General features: G+C 38.3%; 1 long non-coding RNA gene across 1 annotated transcript in view; it reads right to left on the bottom strand.

Moving 5' to 3' along the window:
- Nucleotides 1–2,664: 2,664 nt before the first annotated feature.
- Nucleotides 2,665–25,772, bottom strand: part of LOC148978785 (uncharacterized) — a 42,436-nt gene continuing 19,328 nt past the window's right edge. Inside the window, exon 3 of the long non-coding RNA XR_016168961.1 lies at nt 2,665–4,153. This is a non-coding gene — a long non-coding RNA (uncharacterized LOC148978785). The remainder of the gene's footprint in view (nt 4,154–25,772) is intronic.

Here is a 25,772-nt window from a genome sequence, read left to right on the forward strand (position 1 = left end):
ATTTCCGGTGAAGGATTAAGGATGCTCGATAACTTCCGCCGATCATAGAGTTCAATGCAATACCGAGAATTTATATTGAATTTTATACTCCATGGTTATACTAATGAAACGTTAGTCACAAAAACAGATAAAACAGACACCCCTCGTTGTGTTTATGCTTCTTTTTAAAATTATATTAAATAAACATAACTATATATAAAATTACATCTAAACGTATGTACGTTTCGTTTCAAAGACGGGAGGACATTAAGTATTGAAGACTCTGCCATAATCCCGTTTTCTCCGGTTTTCCTCCGCTTTAATCTACACAACCGGAAATAGACGAGCATCCTTACGTCAAATGCGGAACTTATGCGTGCATATAGCCCATAGCTTCTTGCTATGGTTGTTTGTACACATTCTGACACGATATAAATAGATGTGAGCGTTCAGGTCGCAGTAACTCAGAGCACATGTACACGGTAACACAACTCCGCACATCCACTGAACATAATTAAGCAAAATACAACTCTGACCTAGTTCTGCTTTCCAGACAGACTCACTGGACGCTCTCGTGAGCCCGAGCACACACACACACACACACACACACACACACACACACACACACACACACACACACACACACACACACACAAACACTGTTTCACACCCCGACACCTCACACACACACACACACACACACAAACACTGTTTCACACCCCGACACCTCACACACACACACACACACACACACACACACACACACACACACACACACACACACTGCTTCACACCCCAAATCCCCACAACAATCATACGTCAGCTGTGTTGCGGCCCTGAAAAAATGTGAAATATAACCAAAATAAAAAAATAAAACACAAAAAGGATAAAAAATAAAACTAAACAAATAAACGAACAGCCAATAAGGTATGCAAAAATGATTTTGTAATAAAGTAGAAAAACAAAAAGGAATAAAAAATGAACTAACTAGCTTACTAACTAAGGTCTAGCTAAAAAAAAGCAAGCGAAAAAACAAACAAACAAACAAACAGCCAACATGGTATGCATTTGTCCACACACCGGTCCCTGGCTTCCCTATTTAACGTATCCCGGTAAATTCCTCATCCTTTTAGGGATTTTATCATCTTTTTTCTTTTCTTTCTCCCAACTCTGCTGCTCGTTCGACGTGCTTTATGAAAATCAAAATGGCCGCCACGCCAAGTAATGACGTCACAACGCCCAAGCCATATTGTAGCAAAAAAAATAAAAACTTAAATGCCCACAAAAATATAATTTGGCCAAGGCCAATATATCAACGGTATTTAACACTGACATTAGCCAATACGTTTCTCAGTTCGCAGAGGGACTTTTATTTTGACAGCACTGAGAACAGCGTATTGTAGCATTCGCCTTTTCTATTATTAGGATGGCTTTATACTGGCCTTCAGATAAACAATATGAGTCGACCACTGAACGTCACCACAATATTATTTACGATTTGATCTCTTGATGGAAATGTGGGTTTTCTGGATGTTGCCGCTCTAGAAAGGTGGAAGTTCCCTTTGGCAAAGGACAGTCGCTGTGAATAAGTCGAGTCGTACACTGTGTTTTTCCGATAACAGGGCCAGGACAGCTTGACGCGGGACGCCGGACCTCTCTCTTTTCCCAGAAGCTTCCACTGCGGTCTGGATTCCCAGTGTACCTGTGGGATCCGGGACACTGCCATTAAAACACCATTACTAATATAACACTTCTGATAAATGACGGAATAATGTTTACTGATGTGATGGGATCGTAATGATGTTCCCTTAAAAATCTGGTTACAATTATACTATTAAAAACATTGGCCTCCGATGTGGCTACAAATAGCTCTTTAAAGCTAACAAACATAAATAAATGGAGCAAAAATATAACAACACCAATGATGACGCCTGATGCATGATGATATCATGAACAAAATAGACGGAAGTGCTTAAGTTACACATGTAAATACACACACACACACACACACACACACACACACACACACATATTAATAACAAGCAAGCTAATGGGGTACACAAATTACTTTGTAAGACAAAATCTAGTTATTCAAATATTAAAAGATCTTAACCCTTGTGCATCCTTATGGACATTTTTGTCCTTTTCAGTTTTGTTTTCATTTTGCCTGTGTTAATGCTAACTGCAAAAAACTTGGCACAGGTGTGTATTTTTATTGGAATTTTACTATTTCATTGTCATTTTCTTAAAAAAATATTTTTTTGCATTAGGTACAAAAAATACTCCCTCTCAGCACCTTTTGGACAAAAATGTCCCCATTGAAACCCATTAAACCTGCCATTTTTAATCCCCGGTTCAGTTAACTATAAAATTATGCAATCTTTGTTAAGAGGCTTTCATTCTGATGGCAAGGCTTTAAAATTTTATTTTTTACTATTTTTTATCAGATGGTGCCATTTTTTTTAAGTTTGGCCTATAAAACAAATATCGCTTTATTCCTGTTTTCTGCTTCGGCATACTATAGAGTCAACTGGATAAATTATCCAACAAAATTTGTGTGGGTGTGTTGGTATGGATGTCAGAGTGTGTGTGTTATAAAAAAATATGTGTGTGTGCGTGCATGTGTGTGTTTGTAACTGCAAATTCAAATCCTATCACTGTGAGCTGCAGTGGGGTTTTGCTCCCACCCAATGGGGAAAATATGTTACTACACCCAAACAAACTGTTACCGAAAGCTCATTTTTTGAGATATCATCCTCAAATTTGGAACACAACCTATTTAGATTTATGGCTTTGATTTTATTACAGTTTTGAGTTCAACCTGATTTATAAAATATATATTTTATATAAAATATTTTTTATAAATAATTTTCGAAAACTTATACCTATAAAACTTTTTTTTTAATTTACTTAGTATTATTTTTAAAATGATACCAAACTTAAGTCTGTGCTCCAAAGCATCACATTTTTATGACAGTATTTTGACATCTTTTTACCTATGTGTAACTTTTTTTAATTGATGCACAAGGGTTAATATCATCAGACAGCAGTTCAACACACACACACACGTATAATTGGCCGCTCAGCAGTGAATATTAATGTCTTCTGATTGGCCGCTCAGTAAGACGCTGTTGTCCAAACACACGCTCTGATCTCTCGGAGGGGTTCGCCTGTAATATGTCTGATTTTTGACACATGCTGAACATTCCACGCCATGTTTCGAGTCTATAATTGCTCCACATTTATATTGCCTCCACTGGTCACATGAGAAGAGGGAGTGCAGCTTAACCCCTCACACTGAGCATTAAAGGTCATGTGTGTTATTTATTATGCATGAAAATATTTTCTCCTTAGGTTAATATGCAGTCAACTAGAAGTAAAGCATTTATAGGTTGATTACCCTGAACAAGTTCAAAACATCTGTGTTTTTGGGCCTTAGTGCAGCGATATTACCTCAACCAATGCTGTTTTTTTTTATTGTCTGACCAATAGAAAACAAGACCTCATTATTTATGCAAATCTATTTGATGCAAATGACACACTTCACCTTTAAACTTTTTTTTTTTTTTTTTTTTTTTTTGCACAATTCCTTAAAATATTGTGTTTGGGACGCCCTAAAATTCACTGGGTTAAATGCTGGAACGTGCAAATTATTGACTATTTGCACTATATATTTGATGTGTTACAGGAGCACTCTTTAATTTTGATAAATGCTTAAAAAGTTTGCTTTAACTTCATATTTAATGTGATTTTACTTTATAAATAAATGTACATTGGATTCTTGGATACTGGAAAAAATATACTGGGGTTTTACAGTACACACACACACACACACAGTCAATGCTTCCATCCGGCCTGATGTTTTCCTGGACTTCCCTGAGGCTTGTGCAACATCTCAGGCGGATCCGTGTATTCTCAGATACTCTCAGATATTCTCATATATCCTCCGCTCAGATCAAAGCCAGGAGCCGGTCAGTGGGACATTAAACCACAGGAAGGAAAAGCCAGTGGCTCCGGCTCCAGAATAACACACTTCACATCCCAGTTCCTCAACTCTCCCTGCCCTCGGGTCAGGAGCAGGTGACGTGGAGCGACAGATCGGGAAACTGTCCAATGAATCCCATGCAAAAAAGCAGGAAAGAGTGTGAACCGGGATCCAATGCTGTAATGACGGCTGTAGAAGAAGAGAAAGGACACACTTTAACCCTATGAACTAAAGCCTAATATTGAGAATTCACTAAATTACACTCAACACTGAAGCAACTCATGTTTACTTGATCGAGGAAGGTTTATTTGTGGTTCATCATCAAGGTCTATCATGAAAAGTCACAAATATTAGATACTAAGACATAATAATAGGATGAAAAGTCCTAAATCGATTATGAAATACAGACAAAGTTGTGAGATAAAAAGTCCAGACTCAATTTTTTAGAAAAATCATAAATATCAAATATATCTCTGTGGATTTTTTTTTTTTTTTTTTTTTTTTGAGGGGTATTACTGAATATATATATTTTTTTTTTTACTGATCTCTTAAGTTGTCAAATTGATATATTCCATGTCACTTTTGTCTTTATTCTTCTTTATTTATGTTTATTCTATGTTTTTTGTGGTTATGTTTATTATGGTTCCCATGAGTGTAAAACAAATTCCCCTTTGGGGCAATAAAGGTTTCATTCATTCATAATACTCAGGCTTTTGAGGAATCTCTTGTAATGTGATTTACTCAAAATTTCCTCTTAGTTTTTGTCCATATAATATCACCAAATTGCATATTTTTGAATGTATTTTTCTCACTACATCATACTAAGAGCCAAAGCCTGATGTGTCGAATAATATACAAAACATAAAACACATGCAAACTTTTTGTCTAAAGGTTCAGTGATTTTTTTGACTGTTGTTTCTTATGTCAGGCTTTACAGGGTTAATCGAGGCCATGCAGGTCGCACAGCTGCTCCTCTCATCGGATGAGCAAGCGAACGATCATCCGTACGTCCTGAGCATCATTCATTCGGGACTCTGTGGATCCGATCCAAATTACAGTCATCTGCATTTTAAACCGACATACATGATGTTAGTAAAGACGTAGATCACATGGTTTTTGGGAGAGACAAATTGAGGGTTAAACTCTCACCGCTTAAATATGCAACAATTAAACAATCACTTCTGCCATGTTTTTAACCTATTCCCTGTTGTTTATTACAACATCATGTTGTTGGGGCAAGGAAAAAGTGACTTAAGAAGGTGGAGGCTGTTTTTGGAAAGGTTTGAGTCTTCTTCTTCTGATTACTCAAAAGTGGCACGTCACAATCGGTAATGAGACGAGCAAGAAGTGTCACTGGTGTCTAGTCCTCATTTACGGCCCACACTCTTCTCACTCAGAAGTGGCCGAACACCTCAAATATATAAACAAATTAAATAAATCAAAAGAAAAGATGTAGACAAACTTAAATGTTGGCTTGAGAACACCTAGCCAGAAACTTTGAAGTAGTTTCAACAGCTTTATGTTTGAAGGTTTTAGTTTAGTAGTTTTTAAAGCTAGAACTTTTGACAGAATAGACTGGAAACCGCATAACGACACCCTAGCAACACCATAGCAACCACCCAGAATTCCCTAGAAAATGCATAGCAACACCCTAGCAACCCCTCAGAATAATATAGCAAATGCATGACAACATCCTAGCAACACCTGCATAACATCATCCAAGCAATAATGCATAGCAACACCCTAGAAACCACCCAGAATGCCCTGGCAACAGCATAGCAACACCGTAAGAACCACATAGAAACACCCTAGCAACAACACAGCAACACCCTAACAACCACCCAGAATTCCCTAGCAAATGCATAGCAACACCATAGCAACACCCTAGCAACCACCGAGAATACCCTAGTAAATGCATTACAACATCCTAGCAACACCTGCATTACATCATCCTAGCAACAACACATAGCAACACCCTAGAAACTGTATAGCAATGCCCTAGAAACCGCATAACAACCTTTATACTTTTTAAAGGTGTAAAAATTAAACATTTTAATGCTTTATAACAGTGGTACATGTACTCATGAGCTGCATTATGAGGTGCATTGCATAATTAATGCATTGAAAACACTCATAATACATTATATATATACAGGCTTTGAGTAAAGTGTCACCGTTTAAATATCTAAATATCTAAAATATATATATATATATATATATATATATATATATATATATGTGTGTTGGCCTATATTATTATTATTATTTTTTTTATTAGAATAAAAGAATTTAAAAAAATATTTTTTAATTCTCCTGCCCAGGGACTGTCCATTGTCCTGTCAACTAAAGAAGTAAATAGAAAAATGAAATAAGGATATAAGGTCTCTGTATGCATTAACACTAGTGTTGGAGAGTAAAGGATGACTGAAGTACTTGTGTAAGCAGCAGATTATCCCGGATGACTGGTGGTTTTCCACACACTGTCAGGTCTGAGAACGTCAGCTCGGCGCTCTACAGATCCAGCCTGATATTCAATCCAACAGACACATCATGTAGGCGGACTGCTAATTCACCTCCATATTCCTTTTTTCAACATTCATACGATAAAAGACTTTCATTTATTGCAGATGTTCGCCCAGGGAGGAAGAAGCAGGTCTGAGGCGGAGACTGAAGCGCTGAGGCTGCAGAACGCTGTATTTCAACTGCCATTAATGACATTTTGGGATGAACTGCTTCATGGAGGACAGCCAGAGCTCAACGCTAACGCTAACGCTGGAGCCAATGCTAACGCTAGCTCTCAGGATAGCAAACAGACGTCATCATCCCTGTAGAAGAGTGATATTAGGGAAGATTAAACTGACAGACGACACACAGACCCTTAGTAGATCCTGAATTCACACATGGCCTTTATGTGTTAGCATTAGCATCTTAGTTAGCGTACAGGGCAGACGACACACAATGCTGTAATTCTGGGTTAGCTGGGCCACAAGATTGCAATGGATTTAAAATACCTGTATTCCTCAAGCAACACATGACATATGTGTCCTTATGTGATCGTAATGTGTGTGTGGGTGTGTGTCAATTTAAAGTGACATTGAGCTACGGACAGGCATAAAACTTCTTCTTCTTCTTCAACGCCCGTGGAAGGCCATGTCTGCTACAATTACATAAATCAATTATGCTTTGGTAAATCAATTAATCAGTTATAAAAAAAACTAAGTCAAAATTATGAGATAAAAATCAATTATGAGATAATAAGTCACAATTGACAAAATCTTGAAATTATGATATACTGAGTCATAATTATGAGATAAAAGGTATGGTATGAAAAGTCACAAATATTAAATACTAAAACAGTAATAATAGGATACAATTTTTTCATAATTATGCGATAAAAAGTCATTTCTATGGTATAAAATGTCAAAATTATAAATACAAAGTCAAAATGATGAGACAAAAAGTCAAACATGTTAAATAAAAAGTCAATTCATTAGATAAGTTATAATTGACCAAAGCTGAAATTATGATATACTAAGGGATAATTATGAGGGGAAAAATTATGAGATTAAAAAATCAAAATTATGAAATACAAAGTCGAAATTGTGAGATAAAAATCAAAAATATGAGGTACAAAGTCAATTATGAGATAATAAGTCACAATTGACAAAAGCTTGGAATTATGATATACTAAGTCATAACTATGAGATAAAAGGTATGGCATGAAAAGTCACAAATATTAGATACTAAAACAATAATAATAGGATACAATTTTTCATAATTATAAAATATGAATTAAAAGTCAATTCATGAGATAAGTCAATTGACAAAAGCTGAAATTATATATATATACTATACTATTATATATACTAAGGGATAATTATGAGGTGAAAAATTATGAGATTAAAAAGTCAAAATTATGAAATACAAAGTCGAAATTGTGAGATAAAAAGTCAAAATTATGAGATAAAAAGTCGACTTACGAGATAACCATGAATTACGGCATGAAAGTCAAAATTATAAGATACTAAGATTGGATAAAAAGTCAAAATTATGAGATAACTAGAAAAAGTGAAAGAAAAAAATTATTTTAAGTTAAGATTATGGGATAAAAAGTCATGGCACAAACAGTTGAAATTATGACTAGTCAACTTTGGTTGTTAAATTATGACCTTTTCTCTCAATTTCAAAATGTCAATTATTGATTTACGTATGTGGTTGCTAGGGTGTTGGTGTGTTGTTGCTAGGGTGTTTCTATGCAGTTCTTATGGTGTTGCTATGCTGTCTGGGTGGTTTCTAGGGTGTTGCTATGCGTTATCTCTTGGATGTTGTTATGCAGGTATTGCTAGGATGATGTCATGCATTTGCCATATTATTCTGGGTGGTTGCTAGGATGTTACTGTGAATTATTATCGATCATAATTATGTTTTATCAAAGCATTTCTTTTTCTTCTGTGGCAGAAATGAGTTTCCAGCAGCTTTTGACAAATCTTTCCCCTCTCCGGTAGGGCCGAATGAAATTATGGTTTTGGGCCATAAATAGTGAGTCAAATCAAACTAAGATGATGCCAGAATCCGAAACAAATTTTGTTAGCGATGTTTGCAGACAAACACACACAGTTAGTGTGTTAAAACTCAGTGGAAACACTCAGGAGAACTAGGTCACATAAAACATCTGCAGAATTCATATTCCATATTGCAATGTCATGATAATCACTTGCTAAGATCATATAACAAGACATTTTCTGTCAACATAAAGAGCAAGAAACAATAAACAATCTGTTTAAATTGGACTCAGATGTTCTCTCGCAACGTTTTTGAGGAGTTCAAGGTCTGACAGTCACAATTGTAGAATAATTATCTTTAATGCTTCTCAAACTCTGAGTGTTCAGAGCCCAGCCGTGCTGAGATGAAGAGTAAATGTGCCAATGACACTGAAGTGTGCTCATATCCTATGCTGTCACTAGTTCGACCTTGAAAGCGTCCTTAATAACGCTTGAAGGAAGGAAGGAAATCTGACGGGCCTCGGAGCATCTGAGAGGAAACTTCACAATGTTGAAGTTTATTATGCACTGTTTATTGATATCGTTTCACCCCGTGTTCCCAAACTTAGGTCATGCATGATCCCATTCATCTCTGTCACATTACAGGAAAAACCCGCTATTGTTTGGCAACACCAGGCTGAGTAATACATGTGTGTGTGTGTGTGTGTGTGTAGGTGGAGGCGTCGCCGGCGGGTTCCTGGAGGTGTGACATCATTAATAATCCCATCATGGAAGCAGGAAAGCAAACCTTGGGAATCAGGAACGCTTTGCTCTGAGGAAGTCCATCCCAGGTTCAGGAAGGCAACGCCGCCCTCGTGATTCAGCATCACTGCCATAGTGGACCTTCATAAAATATTGCATGCAAGGTCTAATTTGGTTCTCGATGATGGGAAGCATGGGCGTCGGTGTGTGTGTCCCAGAACAATGCTCCATGTGCCTTTTAAAAGTCAAATAGCAATTACATATTAAAAAATCTAAACCAAACTTGACAAACTACATAGATATCGTTTGAAAGCTTACAATCTGTAGTTTTTTCACTGTAAAACCTGATGAGTTAGTTCAACTCAAACCGTTTGAGGAAACCGATTGCATTAAATCATTTAAGTTTATTAACTCAAACAATTTAAGCATAAAAAAAAAATATTTGATTTATTTCCAAATAACTCGATAACTTATTGTTAAGATAACCTGGGTAAATAAAGTTAATAGTACTAATTAGTTACTATAACTTAAATCTATGAAGTACACTGCAAACCCGAATAAGTTGGTAGAACTCAAATCACTTTTAATAGTATAAACTAAGCTTTAAAAGGTAATCCGCTTACGTAGTAAATGCTAACATATTAGAAACAGTACGTTATAAGCACTTACAAGCACAGAAGCACTTGAGCGTAATAGAAAGCGATAATTTGCTCTCAAATCAAGCTGAATGCACCACTAACTATCCTAAAGCCAACATTAACAGAAATTCTTCTAAATTAGCATAACAAAACATTAATCACTACTAAATCTCACACTTAAAAACATTATATTGCACTTAATTTTAGCATTTACACTCTCTTTCGTGTGCCATCGGCAAAGCATTCTGGGAAATAGTATCCCAGCCGTTTCGGTTAAACTTAAGTTCGTCTAAATTAAAATAAATAATTTCATAAAACAGTTCAGTTTACTTAAAATATATCAGTTCTGTGAACTTGAAAGAAAAAGAAAGTGCTAAATACTCCTAAAAATTAATTTGACTGAACTAATTCGTTGAATTTAAGTTTGTCCTACTCAAACCAATTAATAATTTTGACCGTTAGGGTTTACAGCAAAATAAATGACAGAAGAGCCATAATCCTACAATTTGCAACAAGATTTTTTTTCCATAATTTCCACATTTATGTCACATTTTTTGACTTTATATGCCATAATTTTTTCTTTTATGTCACAATTATGCATTTTATCGAAGCATGATGACTTATGCTATAATGTCCATGTTTATGTCACATTTCTTACTTTAAATCTCATAACTTTTACTGGCACTTTTAGCTTTTAGTGTGCCATTCATTTCACCTTTATATCATAACTATGACTTTTTAACTCACTTTGTTAAAATTATGGCGTGTCCATTTTGGTTTTTTATCTCATAGTTATGAAGTATCTCTTATTTATTTTTACCTTTTGTGTTATAATGAGCACTTATGTCATAATTCTGATTTACCGAAGCATGATTTTCCCTCTTCTGATGCGGAAATGGGCCACTGGCTCACCAGAGCAGATGTTGACACATCTTTTCCCTCTCCGGTAGGGCAGTATGAAATGGTTATGGGGCATAAATAATTGTATTTGTGTAACTTAAACTGTAACTCAAGACGATACCAGAATGTGGGTGACCCGACCGCACGTCTCTTTTCTTTGGAGCCGAGCACAAATGCTGTAGAAAGTGCTACAAATGACCATGGATGCTGGTTGGTTCACGAGTACGCTGATCTATATCTCACACAAGAGCTCAATGCTCTCGTCAGCATCTTTTAGGGAGTCTCTGGCCGTAACGAGCTGGAACTCAATGAGGCAAATCCAATTACACTTGGAGCCTTGCTGCGATGGCCACGGACTAGAAGACTTCATTAAAATCACATCTAGCAAATACTCCCAGACGCTCCTCCGAAAACGTGATTCTCCTCTTTGGTGGCTTATATTTGACAGATCAAGGAGCTTCACCAGCGGACCACATCTTTGGCTTACATGCTCCAACACACATTCCTCTCCAGTGTGACGGAAAGATTGAGGTCAACGTCTCAGAAAGCTCATTTCATCCCACATTGCCATCAGATCATATGTGGGATCAGACAAACAGATGAATCAGACTTCTCTGAAATATGGTGGATAATAACCCTGTGGGGATTCACCGGAGCGGAAACTCATGAGCGTATGGGATAAAGTCATCGGCCTTCCATGAGTTGGGGAAGAGCTCATTCAGTGTCCAAGAAAGAAGTAGTGTGGTGTGAGTCCGAATGATGAGACAAAAACAAAGGACATAGTCCATTCTTAGTCCATCTTAATTCTTTAAGCAATACGACACTACTAGTCAAGCACCAATATAGATGTTTTTTTGATTGATATAGTAATTAGTGATGCACTAACCTGACCAGACCAGATCAGATCACAGAGACTTGGAAGAAATCACCATTATGCCACAGTAGTTGCATACCCTAGCAACCATGTAGCAATCACAGAAAATATCACAGCAACCAGCTGAGCAACCACCCAAACACCATAGCAACCCCACCATAGCAACTACCTAGCAACCACACCGAATATCAGAGATGTAAGAGGGGACTCTAAACATGAAGAAAACAGCATAACGCCATAGCAACCACACAGTATACACTCAGAACACCCTAGTAACTACATAGCAAGGGTAACCCAAAAACACCACAATGCCATTGCAGCTGCACAGCATCTACTAAAAAAAAACCTAGTAACAACATAGCAGGCCCCTAGCAACAGCCTAGCAACCACCCAGAATATCTGAGACTTAAGAGGTGACTCTTTTATGATAGACAGGATGAAAACACCAAAGCAACTGCACAGCATTCCCCCAGAATACCCTAGTAACTACATAGGAACCCCTTGGACACCATAGCAACCACCTAGCAACCACCCAGAATATCTGAGACTTAAGAGGGGACTCTTTTATGATAGACAGGATGAAAACACCATAACGCCATAGCAACTGCACAGCATCCCCCCAGAATACCCTAGTAACTACATAGGAAGCCCTTGGACACCATAGCAACCACCTAGCAACCCCTCAGAATTTCAGAGACTTAAGAGGGGACTCTTTTATGATAGACAGGATGAAAACACCATAACACCATAGCAACTGTACAGCATTCCCCAGAATACCCCAGTAACTACATAGCAACCCCTTGGATACCATAGCAACCACCTAGCAACCACTCAGAATGTCAGAGGCTTAAGAGGGGACTCGTTTATGATTGACAGGAAGAAAGCACCATAGCAACTGCACAGCATCCCCCCAGAATACCCTAGTAACTACATAGGAAGCCCTTGGACACCATAGCAACCACCTAGCAACCACTCAGAATTTCAGAGGCTTAAGAGGGGACTCTTTTATGATAGACAGGATGAAAACACCATAACGCCATAGCAACTGTACAGCATTCCCCAGAATACCCCAGTAACTACATAGGAAGCCCTTGGACACCATAGCAACCATCTAGCAACCACTCAGAATTTCAGAGGCTTAAGAGGGGACTCTTTTATGATAGACAGGATGAAAACACCATAACGCCATAGCAACTGCACAGCACCCCCCCCCCCAGAATACCCTAGTAACTACATAGCAACCCATGATAACACCATAGCAACTGCATGGCAATGCACTAAAAGTCATTCAGAACACCTAATAACCACATAAAAACCATTTTCTTCTGAAAATTTTAGAAAAATCTCGCCATTTCATGGGATTTATTATTATTTTTTTTTTTTAGAAAAATCTAACCAATATCATGGCACATTATATCTTGTTTGTTGTTTTCATAAACATGATTCTCCAATCTAGAATTATAATAACAGATTATAATTAAAATGATGAAACTTTAAAATAACAAAAATATTTAGCACTTGTTAAATCAGACACAAAGGCATTTAACATTTATCAAATAAGAGCTGCTTAAAAAATTGGCCAAACTGGACCAATACCGATGCTTTAAAAACGTTAACATTGGCTGATTCCTTAAAATCCACCGTATGACTTCTGAAACATTGGATTTTAATCACAGCACAGTAAATCCACTGTATTACAGCCACTTCCAAAAACACTTTTTGGCAGCCGTTCCCTCATGTGACGAGGAGTTTAATGCCTCTCCCATCCTTTAAATAAAAATTAATTATGAGCGGTGGTGCCATCCCGTCCCACTGGAGATTTCCAGGCCGCTGCATCACGCCGAGCTCTTGTTTTCATTGGTCGGAGTGGCAGAATCTGGAGCCAGGAGGATAAAAGTGGGTCTTCTGGCCGCGGGCCACGGAAAAAAGTCCTGGCGCCACAACAGCCCTCACCTGTCTGGAGCTCGGACAGCCCCGCAGCACGGATCTGGGCCACGGACAGCAGGGTTGGGGGTCATTACAAGTCTCTTGAGTTACGTCAGGATTTTCACTTCAGTACGTCTCAGCTCCCAGTGAGGGCATGATTGAAAAAAAGTTACTCATTAGTATAGGATATCGGCTGTTTATTAGTGCTTATGAAGGCAGGGTTTTACAATCAGAGGGACCAAATGTGAAAATGAATATGAACATTTTGAGCGTCGTAATCAGATTACTTTTTCAAGTAAAGTACTGCATTACTTTTTAAATTTACAATAAAATATCTGGGTTACTTTTTCAAATAAGTAACACTAGTTTTTCACATTTATTTACTGACAGCTCTCTTGTCCTCATGTGGAGATTAGAGCCAGACCGATTTATCGGCCGATAGGCATTTTCCAAACTATCGGTATCGGCAGTTATAATGGCTGATAAATGAAAATTTCAAAAATAAAATAAAAACGGACGAAACACGCTTGAACCATGTCATGAGTGTTGGAGTTGTATAGTTTGTCCACCAGAGGGCGCTCTACACCGTCCCTGTTGGCAACACTCGTGTATAACGCGCCACACGTCCGGTTGAGCTTATAAGGCAATGTAGGGACTAATTATTATTTTGTTTATCAGAACTTTAATATATTTTGATGTTCCTCTGTTCGGTTGTGACAATAAAAGAAACAAGCTTCTTTTTAAATGCATTATCATATTATTTTAGTTAAAAAAAACTCATGAATAACTACAAATAACTAATGTTAGGGAAATCTGTTAATGTTTCTGGAAAAAAAAACGGCCAATATATCGGATTTTAAAACCAACAAATGTTTGTATCGGTATCGGCCTTCAAAATCCTTTATCGGTCAGGCTCTAGTGGAGATAAACGGAAGTACAGAGGCGTGTGTGTGTGTGTGTGTGTGTGTGAACATGATGGCTATTATACAGTAGTTTTAGAAATGCGAGTGTGCATTTACTCATCTTACTTGCACAAAAAAAGATTTAATATTCCTCGAAATGAATAAAATCAGTGAATCAGAATACTATGCAAAACTCCAATAACTAAATTAAACAAACCGTTTTGTGTACAGTATTTAATCTCACTTTATTTACCAATTTACTTGCTTCTGAGCTTGGCCGATTCAGTGAAACCATAAGCAGAAATGACTCTTCCTATTCGTCCGTTATCAAGGTTTGTGTGAGCGGCGCCCTCTATTGAACATTCGTGAATCTGCACTTCCTTCAACCTGAGGCTTATTTTTTTCACTTCTGGTCTGAAAGGGTGTTTAAATTTGCTCAAAAATGAAAAAAAATAAATAAATAAAAAAAATAAGCTCAAGTGAAAAAAAGTAACGTAATGGCTTACTTTAAAAAAAAAAAAAGTAACTAAGTAATGCGATTAGTTACTTTCTCAGGTAGTAACGCAATATTGTAATGCATTACTTTCCCCAACGCTGCAGACAACATCCTCTCCATGGGCCAGAAGGCTGGAGTACAGGCCTTCTGCTGGACTCGTTATGGTATGGTCATTATATGAAGGGAGTGGGTGGGGTTTCCTAAAGGAAGGAAGTAAACCCTGTGGAGGATCTTACGGGCCCCTGGGGACGAGCTCTCACACACCCCGAACCCGCCCACTGCACGACTCGCCCGCCGCTTCCGAGACGCTTCCTCTCGCTGGGCTTCACTGGAGGGGGAGCGGACGGCACGGATTCATGAAATAACACATGAAATAATAATAACGTTTTTTATTTCCAGATACAATGTGTGTATGTGGAAGGTGCATCGAGAAAATCTGCCAACTATAGTACTTTTTAAACAGCTGTTTTAATGCGAATTTATAATAAAATACAATTTGTAATAAAAGCTGAATTTATCATTACTCCAGTCTTCAGAGTCACATGATCCTTCAGAAATCACTCTAATATGAGGATCTGGTGTTTAAGAAACATTTATGATTATTTTCAGTGTTGAAAAGTCATATTTTTGAGCATTCTTTGAAGAATATAAAGTTCAATACAACAGCATTTATTTATTTAGCACTTTTGGTAACATTACAAATTAGTTCACTTTTAAAAAAAACTTGCTGATAATTTACTCGCCCCCGTGTCATCCAAGATGTCCACGTCTTTCTTTCTTCTGTCGAAAAGAAATTAAGGTTTTTGATGAAAACATTCCAGGATTTTCTCCATATAATGGACTTCAATGGGGTCCAAACGGTTCAAAAGACAGTTTAAGTGCAAACTGTTCAAAGGGCTTTAAACGATTCCAGACGATGAATAAGGGTCTTATCATGCGAAACGATCGCTCATTTAATAAATAAATAGCAAAGTTTAAGTTTTATAAGCTCAAATGCTCGCCTTGCTCTGTTCTGTGATGCGCGTTCGTGACTCTCCTGTTCGAACTCGTTTATCAAAATGAACGAATCTTTTTCGTGTCATTTAGTTCATTCAACGAACTCGGTAAAAGATTTGTTGTCGTTTCGCTTGATAAGACCCTTATTCAACGTCTGGTGTCGTTTAAAGCCCTTTGAACAGTTTGCACTGGACCTTGAACCGTTTGGTTCCCATTGAAGTCCATTATATTGAGAAAATCCTGGAATGTTTTCATCAAAAACCTTCATTTCTTTTCCGCTGAAGAAAGAAAGACATGGACATCTTGGATGACATGGGGGCGAGTAAATTATCAGCAAAAGTTTTTTTGAAGTGAACTACTCCTTTAATGTCACTTTCGATCGATATAATGCATCCTTGCTGAATGGAAGAACCAAATCTCTGGTAAATCTGGTCATTGGCTAGATAAGTGACATTAACCAATCAGCTCGCGCGAGGTAGTTAACGCCGTGAATATCAACAGTTAAGGACTTTGCATTTGCGCCATTTAGAGTTTCATGACAGAAAGTCATTTCAGAAAGTGAAAGAACTTACTGACCCCAAACTTTTGAACGGTAGTGTGTGTGTTCATGCCAGAACAGCATTTAGAAGACGGCCCACACGCTTCAGAAGGTGCAATACACATGAAATCTGAAGCAGTTCTGGTTTTTGTCAGATTGTAAAGCCATCAGACAGTGGGCGTCTCTCTTCCACAAACATTATGATTCTAACAGACTCTCAGATTCACTCCGACTGTCTTTCCCTTCGCAGGAATCCCAGTCAAACACAGATGGAGAGCATGGAAAGTCAGATATATAGGGTCGAACGGGTTATAAACTCAACTGATAGTATTTAAAGGAAAAGTTTGTGCAAAAAATTCAATGCAGTTCTCAATACTATTCTTTAAAAAGTAACGAGAGAGAGAAAAAAAAAAGATTTTGATCCTGTCGAGCATCTTCAAAATATGGATAAAGAGCAATCAGACGTTCAACAGCCCATTTTTATGTTAATTCATAACAAGTTAAAAGGTGATTTCTGTTTCTAATCTCACTCTCGTTCTGAGGGTTCAGTGGTGAATGTGGAGCATTTGGCTGTAGACTGTGTTGGCTGTGTGTTTGGGAATCTGGGATACACTAAACCAGATGCATGGAAAAAGAAATGAAAACAAATCATGAGGAAAGTCTTCGCTTTGCTGTACTGGAATCATGTTAATCTAATGATATAATTACTGACCTAAAATTAGTTTGTTTCAAGTCAAGTCAAATATATTTGTATAGCGTTTTTCACAATACACATTGTTTGATCACCCTAGAAAAGCCTCAGAACACCCAAACTGTACCTAGCAATCAACCAAAATATTACAGCAGTGACTCACAACCTCCTAGTGATGGCCTAGCAACCACCCTGAAATCCCCAGAAACTGCATAGCATTTGTCCTCGTAACAATCTAGTAACAATTGTCCACAACACCCTAGCAACGGCCAAGCAACCACCTAGAAATCCTTAGCCACTGAACAGCAACCAGCCACCAGTAAACCTTAGCAAATGCATAGCAATCTCCATAGCAACCCCTCATAACACCCTAGCAATTGTATATCAACCACCCAGAAAACCCAGGCACCTGCACAACGGTCATCCTAGCAACCTCTCAGACCACCCTAGCAACTGTTTAGCAACCGCCCATAAATCCCAGGCAACTGCACAACAGCCACCCTAGCAATGACTCAGAAAAGCCTAGCAACTGTATAGCAACCACCCAGAAAACCCATGCATCTGCACAACGGTCAACCTAGCAACCTCTCAGACCACCCTAGCAACTGTATAGTAACCACCCAGATAACCCAGGCACCTACACAACAGTCATCCTAGCAACCTCTCATAACACCCTAGCAACTGTATATCAACCACCCATAAAACCCAGGCACCTGCACAACAGCCACCCTAGCAACCTCTCAGAACACCCTAGCAACTGTATAGCAACCACCCAGGAAGCCCAGGCATCTGCACAACGGTCATCCTAGCAACCTATCAGACCACCCTAGCAACTGTTTAGCAACCGCCCATAAATCCCAGGCAACTGCACAACAGCCACCCTAGCAATGACTCAGAAAACCCTAGCAACTGTATAGCAACCACCCAGAAAACCCATGCATCTGCACAACGGTCATCCTAGCAACCTCTCAGAACACCCTAGCAACTGTTTAGCAATCGCCCAGAAATCCCAGGCAACTGCACAACAGCCACCCTAGCAACCTCTCAGAACACCCTAGCAACTGTATAGCAACCAACCAGAAAACCCAGGCATCTGCACAACGGTCATCCTAGCAACCTATCAGACCACCCTAGCAACTGTTTAGCAACCGCCCATAAATCCCAGGCAACTGCACAACAGCCACCCTAGCAATGACTCAGAAAACCCTAGCAACTGTATAGCAACCACCCAGAAAACCCAGGCATCTACACAACAGTCATCCTAGCAACCTCTCAGAACACCCTAGAAACTGTATAGCAACCACCCAGAAAACCCAGGCACCTACACAACAGTCATCCTAGCAACCCCTTAGAACACCCCACCCTAGCAACCACCATGCAATATCCAATGAACCAAAATGCATCAGATGTTTTAAATTTTTAGTTGAATACTTTTTACATACTACTTGTTTCTTGGAACTGAATAAGTACTTTCCCAATAAAGGCCACATGAGTTTATCCCTTAGAATTAATGGATCAGACAAAAACGTGTGTACTTGAATGGGAGTCACAATAGTGTGTGTAGCCTGAAGAGTTTGTGTATTTGGATAGAGCAAAACTAAGAGTTTATATTGATTGGCAATGGCTTGAGTAAATGATTTGTTGCACATGTACTAAGAATCATGCTTACACTGTTCTGCAGCAATAGTGGCCATGATCACCCACACATCTCACACACACCAACGGCTTTTCCCTCAGCACTTTATTCCACAGCCACAACTGGGAAAAACAAATCCCGATTGCACTTTGAAAGGCCTCATCTACTGCTCAAAGACTCGGACATGAAAGCACATCAACAGCCGATAAAACAGCCAAATCAAAGTCTGAGGAACCGTTGTCATCATTTCTAGACTTGAGAGACGAATGCTCTAATCTTCAGACAGACTCCCTATTCTCCAACAGCGCTTTTTGGCTGACTTTTAGAGGCTCACTGAGGATTATGGGTAATTAGGGCTAAAACGGTTAGGACAGGGAGCTTCGTTTATGGAGAGGTGAGTAGAGCTTCATTCAACGGGCGTGTTTGGACCTGCCAGTTCAAAGACCGGCGATCTCCGACACACTCAAGAATTCCCAACCTGAACAAAACAACCTGAGAGTGGACAAACTCCAGCGATCTTCAAAATAAACATGTTTTTCTTTCATTGACTCTTTTTTTTGGATAGTAGTTCTTGCTAAGTGAATCATTACTAGTACATGTGCTCCTAGTAATATGATAAAACCTCCAAAAGTACCCAGGCATATCTAGAGAAGAAATCATCACAATGCCATAGTAACCATATAGCAACCACCCAGAACACCGTAGAAACCCCCAAAGTAACCATAAAGTAATGCCTTAGCAACCACCCAGAACACCGTAGAAACCCCCAAAGTAACCATAAAGTAATGCCTTAGCAACCACCCAAAACACCGTAGAAATCCCCGAAGCAACCATAAAGTAATGCCTTAGCAACCACCCAGAACACCGTAGAACCCCCCGAAGCAACCATAAAGTAACGCCTTAGCAACCACCCAGAACACCGTAGAACCCCCCGAAGCAACCATAAAGTAACGCCTTAGCAACCACCCAGAACACCGTAGAACCCCCCGAAGCAACCATAAAGTAACGCCTTAGCAACCACCCAGAACACTGTAGAAATCCTAGAAGCAACCATAAAGTAACGCCTTAGCAACCACCCAGAACACCGTAGAACCCCCCGAAGCAACCATAAAGTAACGCCTTAGCAACCACCCAGAACACCGTAGAACCCCCCGAAGCAACCATAAAGTAACGCCTTAGCAACCACCCAGAACACCGTAGAACCCCCCGAAGCAACCATAAAGTAACGCCTTAGCAACCACCCAGAACACCGTAGAACCCCCCGAAGCAACCATAAAGTAACGCCTTAGCAACCACCCAGAACACCGTAGAAATCCTAGAAGCAACCATAAAGTAACGCCTTAGCAACCACCCAGAACACCGTAGAAATCCCCGAATCAACCATAAAGTAACGCCTTAGCAACCACCCAGAACACCGTAGAAATCCCAGAAGCAACCATAAAGTAACGCCTTAGCAACCACCTAGAACACCATAGAAATCCCCGAAGCAACCATAAAGTAACGCCTTAGCAACCATCCAGAACACCGTAGAACACCCCCCCCCCCCGAAGCAACCATAAAGTAACGCCTTAGCAACCACCCAGAACACCGTAGAAATCCCAGAAGCAACCATAAAGTAACACCTTAGCAACCACACAGAACACCGTAGAAACCCCCGAAGCAACCATAAAGTAACGCCTTAGCAACCACCCAGAACACCGTAGAACCCCCCGAAGCAACCATAAAGTAACGCCTTAGCAACCACCCAGAACACCGTAGAAATCCCAGAAGCAACCATAAAGTAACACCTTAGCAACCACACAGAACACCGTAGAAACCCCCAAAGTAATCATAAATTAATGCCTTAGTAACCACCCAGAACACCGTAGAACCCCCTGAAGCAACCATAAAGCAACACCCTAGCAACCACTCAGAACACCGTAGAAATCCCCAAAGCAATCATAAATTAATGCCTTAGTAACCACCCAGAACACCGTAGAACCCCCTGAAGCAACCATAAAGTAACGCCTTAGCAACCACCCAGAACACCGTAGAAATCCCCAAAGCAATCATAAAGTAACGCCTTAGCAACCACCCAGAACACCGTAGAAATCCCCAAAGCAACCATAAAGTAATGCCTTAGCAACCACCCAGAACACCGTAGAACCCCCTGAAGCAACCATAAAGCAACACCCTAGCAACCACTCAGAACACCGTAGAAATCCCCGAAGCAACCATAAAATAACGCCTTAGCAACCACCCAGAACACTGTAGAAACCCCCATAGCAACCATAAAGTAACGCCTTGGCAACCACCCAGAACACTGTAGAACCCCCGTAGCAACCATAAAGTAACGCCTTGGCAACCACCCAGAACACTGTAGAACCCCCGTAGCAACCATAAAGTAACGCCTTGGCAACCACCCAGAACACTGTAGAACCCCTGTAGCAACCATAAAGTAACGCCTTGGCAACCACCCAGAACACTGTAGAAACCCCCGTAGCAACCATAAAGTAACGCCTTGGCAACCACCCAGAACATTGTAGAACCCCCGTAGCAACCATAAAGTAACGCATTGGCAACCACCCAGAACATTGTAGAACCCCCGTAGCAACCATAAAGTAACGCATTGGCAACCACCCAGAACACTGTATAAACCCCCGTAGCAACCATAAAGTAAGGCCTTGACACCAACAATATTGTGTAACCACAACAATGACACACAACCCCCCAGCGATGGCATAGTGACCACCAAGAAAACCATAGTAACTGCATAGGAATCACCCTAGCAACCTCATAGCAAAAAAATAGCAATGCACTAAAGCAAAACAACAATTCCTGAGCAATAAACACTAATAATAGCATAGCAACCACCCAGAAAACCGTAACATCTACATGGCAACCACCCTATCAGCCCCTACATAGCAATGACCTCGCTCTGATTGAGCGGCAGTGTGGGGCCTGTAGGGGGCAGTGCAACACTCTCTGATTGAGCTCAAGTTTTTTACATTTCAAAATAAAGAATTTTTTTAAAAAATTAACAAAATATTTAATCTATGTAAACGTGTCTTATAATTATATACATTGCTTTTGGAATGTAAAAACATGAGTTTGTCAGAAAGGATTCCAGGGTTTGGATCTGGTCTGATCGATGTCTTCAACACACGCAGTTCTGCCGAGTCTGACGTCACAGGCTTGATGTCCATGACCAGAACTCGACCTTTGACCCCGGCGCATCAGATCAGGATGGTTTGTGTGTGTAGGAGCGCTTCACCTCGGACACACACACACACACACACAGCTTCACATGCCCTCTCTCAGAGCTCCACAGGAATTGCTCATGACCCCGAACACAGTTCCTCTGGACGTGACTCTCTTTGATCAGTTTATCGTGCCACATTCAATTAGAAGATCGGGCGGCATCAGTGTGTGATAAATAATGTGAACGTTGCCAACCTTCCTAATTTGATATGTTTGATGAGTCCAATCCTGAGCTGTGACTGGCATCCGTCCCGGTCCACTAACGACCCGGTCGGATGAAGCGGCGCTCCAGTGGAGACCACAGCTTTGTTACTTGTTTGTTCCTCAAATTACAATTACGTTATCGTTTACTCACAATAAAATCATTCCTGTATAACAAAATGACGAAATAAATTCGAATCGTGCACAATTCCACTATTTTCAAGTTTTCTGAGATCATTTTTGTGTGCATGCAAAAAGATAGAGACAGATAAATGAATGAATGAATTAATGAATAAAATGATTGTGTCAGAAACAAATCTGCACAAGAACATGACAAAAAAGAAAAAAATATATAATATAATATAATATAATATTGTGTGCGGAAAACATGCAAAAAGAAAGATAAACAACAAACAAACAAACGACTATTTTTCTGAGAAACAAACAAAATTATGAAATATATTATAATAATATAATATACAAATCTGCATAACAATAACGCAATTTTAATATAATATAATATAATATAATATAATACAAACCTGCAAAACAGTATGGCAATTTAAAATATAATATAGCATAATATAATATAATATAATATAATATAATATAATATAATATAATATAATATAATATAATATAATATAATATAATATAATATAATATAAACCTGCAAAACAGTATGGTAATTTAAAATATAATATAATATAATATAATATAATATAATATAATATAATATAATATAATATAATATAATATAATATAATATAATATAAACCTGCAAAACAGTATGGTAATTTAAAATATAATATAGCATAATATAATATAATATAATATAATATAATATAATATAATATAATATAATATAATATAATATAATATAATATAATGTTGTGTGCGGAAAACATGCACAAAGAAAGATAAACAAAAACAAACAAACAAATATTTTTGTGAGAAACAAACAAAATGATGAAAAATAATAAATATATAATATAATATAATAACAATTTGGCAATTTAAAATAATATAATATAATATAATATAATATAATATAATATAATATGATATAATATAATATAATATAATATAATATAATATAATATAATATAATATAATATAATATAATATAATATAATATAATACTTCTGAAGTCCCCTTCACCATAACTCAGACATCATGGGAAGTCAATTTCATTCTTGTTGAACTGTTCCTTTATATTAGAAGGTCTCATATTTTAAGTGTTTTGCTCAAACTATTTCTGCTTCACTAAACTATGTGGCACAAACTCAAGAACAGGGTAATCCGATCCAGGTTTAGTCCAATCCAGGTTTTGTTTGCATTTTCCTAATGAACTGAAAGTAAACACACATTCCTGAGTTTACGGATGTGAAGGATTAGGGTCAGGGTTAAGATCAGGTGCAGAGGTCTCCAGTAAAGGTCAAAGGTTAATACAGGTTCAAGACTTACGTAAGGATCTGCGTTGGGATCTGGAGGTGCTTCAGTCGTTCGATTGAGGAATGCGACGTAAATAGAGGCCATCCCTGTCAATATCTCTCCCTGACGTACGCTTTCCCAGAAGTGACGCAAGAGCCGGATTGGAGGAGAGCGAACAAGTGAACATGGACAACGTCAATGTCAAGATACCAACGTCTGCCTGATCGTACGGTATCACGGGCAAACTTTACAGCACATGGCATGATAACGGAAGAGGAGTTTCTCTGAAGACATTTTAAATGTCACAACAGCTGCAAAAAACTAAAGTGATGCCCTTTAGTGAAAACCACTGATTTAATGGACAACAATACAAATGCAAAAAAATAAAAATAAAAAATAATTTTTGAATTTGGTGAAAATCTGACCAGCTCGGCCAGCTATGAAAAATCTGCTATCTATGTTCTCGATCTGGTATCTATGTCTATTAAGATCACACTGTAAAAAAAAAAATCATAATTTGTTATCATAACATTTTTTCTTCAGTCAAATCAACTTAGATAATTTATGTGGTTCAGATAACATAATATTTTGAGTTTCTGATTATTAAATTTATCACCTTCATTGTATTAACTCAATTTTTAAATTTCAATGAACTTAAAAGTTAAGGCAACCAGGTTACTTTATTTTTTACAGTGAAACGTTAAACAAATTAATCAAAATCTATTAGCATTGTTAGAAATTTCAGTTTTGACCACAAGGTGGCGCTGTCCCAAAACATTTTGAGTACCCGCAGGGCATTCAAGTTTGATAGCGTTTTACCAAAGAATTAATTATACCATTTTTTTTACGATGAAATTTAAAAATGGCCCAAAATGGCCGAAATGGGGAAATTGTGAATTGTATTTCCTGACCACTAGGTGGCACTGTGAGCTGAAACTGTGCAGGGACACTCAGGTCATGGTTGTTACGACATTCACCAAGTTTGGTGTGAATACGCAAAAACGTTAACGTATAGCATATTATAATGTTTATTTTGGCGTGCTCTTTGTTGAATTCGCTTGCGCGTTATTTGAAAATCACTAACTGACTAGTCCACCATTTTGTTTTCTTTAAAAACCTATTTTTTTAAACTCCTCCTAGACCGTTGCTCCGATTTCAACGAAAATTGAATCAGATCATCCTCAGACCATGCTGACAAATAATCCAGGAATTTGAGTCAGTTCGTCAAACCGTTCTCTACTAACGCGCAAATTCGACAAACAGCACGCCACAATAGACATGAGGCTGTATCTCCGCAACGCTTCGACGTATTCTGACGTAAGTTGGTGTGTCTTACGACAATCAAGACCTGAGGGCACCTGCACAGTTTTGGCACAGCACCACCTAGTGGTCATGAGATATGGAAAATGTATATTTTTGCGTATACATTTTGAACAATTTGACCAAAAATCAACGAGACTGGATTCTTTAGATGTGGCGCAGAATGCGTATTGTAATGAAACTCGTCTCAACAGATTTAAGAACATAGATGCCAAATTTGCCATAGTCAGCCCAACTTCTTGTCCACGATTATGATTTACTTAAAAAAAGCCTGTTTTCGCCAGAACATCTTCAGCTCATGCTGGCAAAATGTTATGGATATGGTGTCGACGAAACCGTTTTCATATACACTCTCAGAAAAAAAGGTACAAAAGCCGTCACTGGGGCTGCACCTTTTCAAAAGGTAAACGTTTGTCCATTTTAGGTGCTAATATGTACATTTGAGGTGCTAATATGTACATTTTAGGTGCTAATATGGACATTTGAGGTGCTAATATGTACATTTTAGGTGCTAATATGGACATTTTAAGTGTTAATATGTACATTTAGGTGCTAATATGTAAATTTTTGGTGCTAATATGTCCATTTCAAGAGCTAATATGTCCATTTTAGGTGCTAATATGTACATTTGAGGTGCTAATATGTACATTTCATGAGCTAATATTTCCATTTTAGGTGGTATATGTACATTTTAGGCGCTAATATGTACATTTTAGGTGCTAATATGTCTATTTCATGAGCTAATATGGACATTTTAAGTGTTAATATGTACA

Source organism: Pimephales promelas, chromosome 6 (assembly GCF_988280905.1).
Source record: "Pimephales promelas chromosome 6, fPimPro1.hap1.1, whole genome shotgun sequence".
Lineage (NCBI taxonomy): Eukaryota > Metazoa > Chordata > Actinopteri > Cypriniformes > Leuciscidae > Pimephales > Pimephales promelas.